Below are 9,507 nucleotides of genomic sequence, written 5' to 3'. Positions count from 1 at the left end.
AGAGAGAGAGAGAGAGAGTCTCTCGTAGTTAATGTAATGTTGAATATTCCTTTTATTGGATAAATCGTATCTTGTCTTAAATTATATACATAAGGATCAATGTCTTTATTTATTTTAACATTGATAAAGGTTTTGCCTAAAAGTTGTTATTAATGAAATGAAGATTTTTTCATTTTGATAGTATAGTGATAAAACGTTTACCTTTGCGATAAAGCTCAGGTGTTAAAGAGTTTGTTATTAGTATAACAAACTCTTTAAGCTATTCTAGTGAGTTACAATAACCTTCTTATGAACTGGGGATACAAGTGACTGCTTAATGTACAGTATGGGGATACAATTATGGCATTAAATGCAAAACAACCCTATGAATAAAATGAGAAGAACTCAAATTAAATGACCGGTGGTCAATCACAGATACATTGAGCTCAATTAATAATTTTTTTCTTTACCAGCAGTCTCCGGAATGATCTTCCCTGGGATCATGGCAGTCTTCCTCTTGAGTTTTGCTTTACACATTGTATGCCTTTCCTTATTTCCTTCTGGCTTCCTTTTGGCCTGAGCTAGATAAAGCATCTGGCTAGGCTTTTTTAAGTGCCTTTTTTATTGACAAGGAAAAGAGAATTAGGGTTATTATACCTCATGAAGGTTATTACATGGTGGGATGGAGGCCTTACGATAAATAACGAATGTAATTAGTTTTTACCAGTTCCGTTCATTTAAGTGCGTTTCCCAACGCTTAACCTCAACCCAATTTTGTAATGAAATTTGAAAATGCAATTGACATTCTTTATAATTTGTGCATCACACCAGGCTCGAATCTAGGACTTCTAGTACTGGGGAACGGGTCACGAGGATGCTTCCAGCAATGACATCGTCTCTTATTTGAGAGGTCCTCAGCCTGACCCCTTGTGTTAAAAAAAAAACCTCGTTATTATTATTGTCTAAATATGGATGTATCTATTAACAGAAGACACTCTCCCCAATGCCTTTTATCTCACGCGTAAGCACTAACAGATCGCATCGCCAGTATGCAAAGCCACAAAATAATGAAAAAGCGTCGTATTAAAGTGAATTTACGATGGTATTTCACTTGAAAAATTAATGCTCAAGTTGTGACCAGCAGATGTCATTATTGTTCAAATACCTATAGCCCATTTCTTTTATCGAGGCAGATTTGCACCGACTCGCAGCGGTGCCCTTTTAGCTCGGAAAAGTTTCCTGATCGCTGATTGGTTAGAATTATCCGGTCCAACCAATCAGCAATCAGGAAACTTTCCCTAGCTAAAAGGGCACCGTTGCGAGTCGGTGCAAATCTGCATCGCTAAAAGAAATTGACTATAGTAACGATGCGTTAGAAATAACAAGGCCGCCAAATCAAGAGGATTTAAGTTTTCTTACGAAAGGGTTGCCTTGGCTTACTTTTAACAGCTAATTGACTTCCTTCCTTAACATATTTTTTTTTCGTTTCTGACTCTGAATGGATACAATTTTGTCTCCCATGAATGGATTTGCATCATCGATGGCACATCCTTCGCTTGACTGATTCGTCAGGGATGAAAAACTTGGCGGCGGTGATAGGAAAACAAATACGAACATATTATATTTGCAAACGAAAGTGACATTTTTGTATTATTATTATTATTATTATTATTATTATTATTATTGTTGTTGTTGTTGTTGTTGTTTTTGTTGTTGTTAGCTAAGCTACAACCCTAGTTGGAAAAGCAAGATGCTATACGCCAAAGGGCTCCAACAGGGAAAAATAGCCCAGCGAGAAAAGGAAATAAAGAAATAAATAAACGATATAAGAAGTAATGACCAATTAAAATGTTTTAAAAACAATTACATCATTAAAACAGATATTTCATATATAAACTGTAAAAAGACTTATGTCAGCCTTTTCAACACAAAAAAACATTTGCTGTAATTTTGAACTTTTGAAGTTCTACCAATTCAACTACCCGATTAGGAAGGTCATTCCACAACTTGGTCACACCTGGAATAAAACTTCTAGAATACTGAGTATTATCGAACCTCATTGTGGAAGCTAAAAGGCGACGGTTCAATCATGGGTTTCTAATTGCGATGCCCAAATGCGGAGCGAACTTATTTAAATCGTTAAATGCAGACCTTGACTGGAGTCTTCCATTTGCATAAGCACGACAACAATCTCATTCGTTTGATTTCCTTCAAACAGTGTGTGGAAACTTGATATTGGCAAGAAAAGGGAAAGTTGATGAATTTTATTATGAGTGATGATAAGCTTGCCTCTTTGAAAGAAACAGGTTATCCAGTGTAGGAAAAACAGGGGAAGGCAAAGAATAGCAAGGAAGGCTAGTCCAAAAAAAAAAAAAAAAAAAAATCTATCGACTTATTTAAGAATTTTTGGCGTTGCTTCAAAAGTATAAGAAAACATACTGATAGTTCATTAAAGTGCTTCCATATCTCTTTCAGAATTCTAAAGATCTGTGTAACAGCTCGCACTAAATCTGTTTTTCCCTTTTCTTTCTTGCGTTCTTTATACTTGCGTTACAGCGTGGCACTAAGATGACAGAATTATCTGCTTCTAAATAAAAGTAATAGATATTCTTCTTATCGTAACATCTTCCACTGACTTCCATAAAAGGAACAACATTATCATTTTCTTTCCATTGACGCCCTACTCTGGAATACCCAACAACTTCTCTGAGAACCTTATAACCATGATATCTTTCACCTCAATTTTCTACAGCGACAGTTTGCTCTTCTTGTGAGTAAAGACGTGAAATTGAGGTCGAAAAAAGATGTACATTGTTTACACATTTTGAAGTCTCACGTACGCATCTTGCGATGATTTTTTTATCAACTCTGGAATCAGGAGAACTGTGGTTCAAAATAGTCATAGTACCCAGGGCACTGTAACTCTAAGTTGGAGGTTTGGGCACCGAGAGAAGTCTTAAAGGTCAGAGTTCAGTGAATGCCTACGCTAAACCCTCCGGACACCACAGAGGAGCTGGAGAAGGGGGGGGGGGGGGTTTGGAGGTGAGGGGTGATGGAGGAACAGCGGGGAGCCGGACATAAGTCTATCGTTAAACATTTCATATGAACTGAACCTTAATTGAATATTTCATTATTGTGTTTAAACTAAATAATACCACAATTTACTTTAACTAAATTGTACTCATTACTTATCTACCGTACTGACAATTACCTAATCACTTAATTCATAATTATTAAATATTTAATAATAAGTAACTAATACATATACGCTTTACAATGCTAAAGCATCGAGATTCCTCTGGTTAGTAACATTTCAGAAACATTCCATATAACTTGAGTACAAGGCGGTACTTATGATCGAAAAAAAATGTAATGCAGAAAATCAATGACTTAAGAAATCGCATTTAATAAATGAAGAATGCTCAATAATCATCAGGAAATGGTCCATAACGACAGTTTTTATTTCACAGTAATTATGAACTCATAGTACAAGTACCCAGGAATGAATGTCAGGCAAAGAATGTGGTTTGATTTCGACAAGAGGACTCGACTTCCTCGTAAGACCGGTAAGCGACTCTTCAATGTGGATGGTTTATTTTATCCTTATCTGATAATTTATGACCAGATGATGGTCGATGAAAATCTTCTGTTATAATGAGCCTACCATAACCTCAATGTTGATATTGACATGTTTAAGCTGTGTGTGTGTGTGAGAGAGAGAGAGAGAGAGAGAGAGAGAGAGAGAGAGAGAGAGAGAGAGAGAGAGAGAGAGAGAGAGAGAGAGAGAATCAACATATCAGAGCCCATTAAATCATATTTAACGTTATGCATCTCTATATTTTTCATTTGGGAAATTATAGAAGATAAGGGAATCAAAGTGTTATTGACCATGAATGGAGTTCTGACGAATACCTTTAAAAATACCCAGATTGTACGTGTTTGTATATACTGTGTAAGCAATTGTCAAATCCACAGTATCATAACATTTCGTGAATAATAAAGTTGAGGTTATGTCACTCAAGCATGTTAACATGAAACAATATTGTATAATTTTACCACTGACTGTGGTTTCTTGGTGAAAATATTGTTGACAAATCTCTAGAGGTACAAGAAACCATGTTGTGGTGGCCTGTTGGTAACGTCCTTGCCTGGCGATTGCCAAACTGGGTTTTGAGTCCCGCTAAAACTCTTTAATTCCTTTGGTGGCTGCAACCTCACCATCCTTGTGAGCTAAGGATGGAGGGTTTGGAGGAGAAGATAGGTCTACCTGCTGAGTCGTCAGCATCCATTGCCTGGGCTTCCCTGGTCCTAGTTTGGGTGTTGATATGTATATAAGGCCAGTCTCTAGGGCATTGTCCTGCGTGCTAGGGCAATGTCACTGTCCCTTGCTTCTACCATTCATAGGTGGCTTTGTAAAATCTTTAAATGAAGCTGTCATGATCTTACTAAGCTGCTACAGCTTACAGCTGCTGCATGGTGACAGAAAAAGTGCTCGAATGACATATCTTAAGGCAGCTTCTCAAGCAGCCTGCTATGCAGGCGGTGGCGTTTCCACCCTGTTCTTCGCAAGAGAACATAGGTATTCATTTTAAACTAGTTCATGTCTGATCCAGCCATGGATAATGGAAAAATTCCCTTAGCATAGTAACCAATGGATGAGATCTTTCACCAACGTTATGATTTTTTTTTCTGCTACTCGCATATACACACACAAAATAAACACTTCAACAATGGATATTACAGAAAAAAAAAATAGCAATTTTGTTCTGTTGCAGACAATCTAAACCTTTACGTTCCATTTATCAACCAAAAAAAATAGGAAATTGAAGTCTGCACGAACGTGCGCTTCAATGCATAAAATTAACCGCTCATATCACAAGATTATTAATCACCTAGGAAGGCTTGGAGATTTGAGATTGAGTTATATAAAAAACAAGAATAAAGAAAATAATTAGGATTACCTACGAAAATTTCCAATGCATGGCATAATGACCCCTTTGTCTCTTTTTTTTTTTTTTTGCCAGAGACCTTCAAAACTTACTTTCATCGGAACCCTCATTAAAATCTTTATGTATGAATATCGAAAAAAAGGGTAATTATCTTGTTTTTGATCTTGGCGTTGAGAGGTCAAACTCAAAGTCACGGGCAACCTCTGAATTACATTATAAACTACAAGTGATTGCAATGTAAGAATTTAGCTCTGACCAGGCCATACATAAACAATAAGCTTCAAGACTTGTAGGTCTCGATGAGCTTTGAATAAAGTATGTAAAGGTCAAGAGAAAAGGAGAAAACTTCCAGGGCTCTTTCTTCATAGTTTCTTCACGACTAAGAGGGAAACATTTCACTGTATAATGAAAAGTATTCGTCCCTGATAAAAATTAAATGAAATTAAGAACTCTGATGCAGTAGATACTGAAAATACTATCAGACTTTTTTGATGTCTCATGTTCTGCTTTGAACATAACTATGCAGAAAGAGATAATTGAAAGAATAAAAAGGATGTTCTGATCTTAAAACCTTTCTTTTATTTACCGCAGAGATCGAAGGGAGTGGCAACTAAATGACCAACATACTAACAACAAGGAAGAAACAAAATAACGGTTGTAAATAGGAAAAAGAGGCGATAAACCTGAATAAAGCAATAGAGCTGATTTCAGAAATATATACGATTTAGGATTGTAGGAAAAATGAAGCAGTGGGAAATTTTGAGCTTTGCAACAAAGGGAAAAATAGTCATAGAGGTGAGTCATTCGACGACTAATTGCTTCTAAAAGCTATTCGTGGAAAGTGGTGTTCCCCTAGTTTAAACTAGTGTACGCGACCTGTCATAAATGAAGGCTAAATATTTAGATAGGCATAAACACCCACGCACACACAGATTTAACCCTTCCAACCGCTCCCCCTTTTTTAAGTACAACCCCTCTCACCAGCTTATGACTACTCCCTCTCCCCCCTATCCGAGAGGTGGAGAGAGACCAAGTAGTTATATGTCTGGCAACGCCGCTCAGCGTGACCGGAAAGATATATATATATATATATATATATATATATATATATATATATATATATATATATATATACATATATATATATATATATATATATATATATATATATAGAGAGAGAGAGAGAGAGAGAGAGAGAGAGAGAGAGAGAGAGAGAGAGAGAGAGAGAGAGAGAGAAAATGTTGTTCCTTATCATATAGGAAATATTAAGCCTACAATGAAAAGATTGTTTGTTATCTTTAGTAGAATGCATCACCAAATTGAATTTAGGCTTTTCATCACTATGATAATTTCCTAATAAAATTCAGAATCATTAAAGGAAATTGCAACCATAATTGTCCATGACATTGAATTAAAATTAATAAAAAAGAGCAATGACGATAATATATGTGAACAATATCTTGATACAATCCGGACATTTACTAAAAATGCGAATATCACTTATGCCTAATCTACATTCATGATGTCGTTTCTCCTTGGGGTTTAGAAGCAACCACATGGTTGTTTGTCCTATGAGGAAAAATTATCCCAGAGTTACTAACTGGCATACCACAGGGTTTATTCGTTCGCCCACCAAGTTCCAAATCTTGTTTTTTGTTATGGTGAAGGTTACTGAAGGCTATGCACACATGTTTAGAGGTATGATGAAAGAAAAAAACAAGGGTGGGACAGGTTACCACTAAAGGGGAGGAGAAAAATAAGAAGTTAAAGAAGAAGAGGAAGCGTCGGAGGACTGGGAAAAAAAAGATAAAATAGTTGCATCTAGACGTTGCTATTAAACCAATGAAGGTTCTCGGCGTGGGGTTAACAAACCGATAGTTTTCAAAGAGGTGCTTATTCGTCGGATCAAAATGTATGTAAATTACTCACACACACGCGCATATGTATATACATATATATATATATATATATATATATATATATATATATATATATATATATATATGTATATATATATATATATATATATATATATATATATGTATATATATATATATATATATATATAGAGTAGAGAGAGAGAGAGAGAGAGAGAGAGAGAGAGAGAGAGAGAGAGAGAGAGACTCACATACTTAAAGTTGATTAACTACACAATAAATTTATTTCAGATACTTAATTTCATCAGAGTTGCCTGATCTGCAAAAAGTTCAAATCCCTGGTTTATGATTAACATTAATAATTAGGACGTTTGTTAGGCATTGGTTAACAGGCAGTAAAATAGTCTTTAAGTGCCTTGTACTGTTTCTGTCACTTTTATAGGTAGTAGGTCGAACAGGGCACCAACCACCCGTTGAGATACTACCGCTAGAGTGTTATAGGGTCCTTTGACTGGCCAGAGAGTACTATATTGGATCCCTATCTGTAGTTACAGCTTATTTTCTTTGCTAACACATACACCGAATAGTCTGGCCTATTCCTAACAGTCTCCTCTGTCCTCATACTCCTGACAACCCTGAGATTACTGAACAATTCTTAGTCACTAAGGGGTTAACTACTACTAACTGTTCAGTGACTACTTTCTTCTTGTTAAGGGTAGAAGAGACTCACTAGCTATGATAAGTAGCTTTTCTAAGAAAAGAACACTCCAAAATCAAACCATTGTTCTCTAGTCTTGGGTAGTGCCATAACCTCTGTACCATTGTCATTCACTGTCTAGGGTTACAGTTCTCTTATTTGAGGGTACACTAGGGCACACTACTGAATCTTATTTCTCGATCTCTTGTATTTTTGAAGTTTTTATAGTTTATATATGAAAGATCTATCTCAATGTTGATGATGTTCTTAAAATATTTTATTTTGATGTGTTCATTACTTCCCTTGTAGTTTATTTATTTCCTTTCCTCAGTGGGCTATTTTTCCCTATTGGAGCCCTTGGGCTTATAGCATCCTGCTTTTCCTTCTAGGATTATAGCTTAGCTAATAATAATAATAATAATGATCAATCTCATTAATATTTTGACCAGCCTTAAGCCAGTAGTAGTGTAACTCTAAAAAGACTAAAACAAAGGGTCAATAAAACTAGTTTTTACAGGCTCGAAGTGCACAACATTCCAAGATACGAGAGAGAGAGAGAGAGAGAGAGAGAGAGAGAGAGAGAGAGAGAGAGAGAGAGAGAGAGAGAGAGAGAGAGAGGGGAGTTCTCGTCGTGTCTCCCATACGCAAAGCTGGACAGTCAAGTAACCCAATATACAAGAATCTCGTAAAAAACTGGATCCGTTGGCAACTGACCTTGATGGAAATCGATTTTTGTTGTTCCCCAAAATACGCATCACATAATAATCAATTTCTCGATAATTTTAAAAGATTGAATGGCAATTTCAATATCTGGTGAGACCTATTTTCAGTGTGATTGTAAGGAAATGCAAGTCAACTTTGCAACGCTAATTCGTAATAATTTAAATCAAATATTAAAGTAAAACTGCGTAAATACAGGCACGATGCAACCATGGCAGTTTTTGGTCTCATGCTTTTTGTAAAAAAATAAGAAAAAAAAAAAAAACATTGGTTAGAAGGATCTGCTTATTGACATTTAGTCCTTAGCTTCACAGAAAAAAATGTGCGGACAAAAAAAAAGCTTTAAACTCTCTTTTATATCTTATATGGAAACCATTAAACATTAAAAATTGCAATTCATCTTAGGTAATATCTGAAAAAAGAAATAATCCTTCAGAAATTTGAGTGATAATTCGATGTGGTAAATAACGAAATATGAAAGAACGATATTCTAAGGAATAATAAGGTACCAAAGAGGGCTTCCCAAATATAACGAATAACCTTGAAGAACATATTGTAGAAAAAAAAAAAAAAAAAAAAAAAAAAAAAAAAAAAAAAAAAACTGCCTCCCACAAATTCTTAAATTCTTAGCTTCAGGTGGTGTCACCCGAGCTCATCTGAAATATTCTAGCATTTTTCTGACCATCTTTGTTTCAAGATTGAAGTTAGGGCATGTTCATTAAGGTGTACACAAGTGGAAACAGCATCCAGTACCAAGGTTCGCAAATTGGCTAAAATATGGCAGTAAAATACAAAAAGAGTACAGAAAATGTGTTCGTTTAAGACAAGGCTTCGAAATGCAAATTCATTGGATGTTGCATTTAAATATAAAGCAATTAATTATATAATCAATGAGGCATCAGGGAAATTTGCAATAGTCACATCTGTTAAAAGTGGTTTCCTAAAATGGCACTTCATCCCTCTTCAGAGATATAAATACCACTAAAGTTTGAATCGAACGCAAGACATCATATCATCAGCTCTCTTCTCCGTCTACTCTGTTCACCATAACTAATTTCACTACAAAAAAAAAAAAAAAAAAAAAAAAAAAAAAAAAAAAATCTTTCATAAGATCCTAATCCTCTTGTATCTGGGGGAAGCAGCCGATGTTATCTGCGTAAATGATACAGCTCGATTCTATTCCAGATTAAACACTTGGGATTCTGTAGAAGTCGAGAGCAGTTAACATGCGACGCGGTATCAAATTCATTTAAGGGTTTTTACATTCCTTGGGTCGACCAAGGAT

The sequence above is a fragment of the Palaemon carinicauda genome, chromosome 5, assembly GCF_036898095.1.
Source record: "Palaemon carinicauda isolate YSFRI2023 chromosome 5, ASM3689809v2, whole genome shotgun sequence".
Taxonomy (NCBI): Eukaryota; Metazoa; Arthropoda; class Malacostraca; order Decapoda; family Palaemonidae; genus Palaemon; species Palaemon carinicauda.
The sequence above is the reverse complement of the archived record's forward strand: the minus strand, read 5'-3'. Positions refer to the sequence as shown.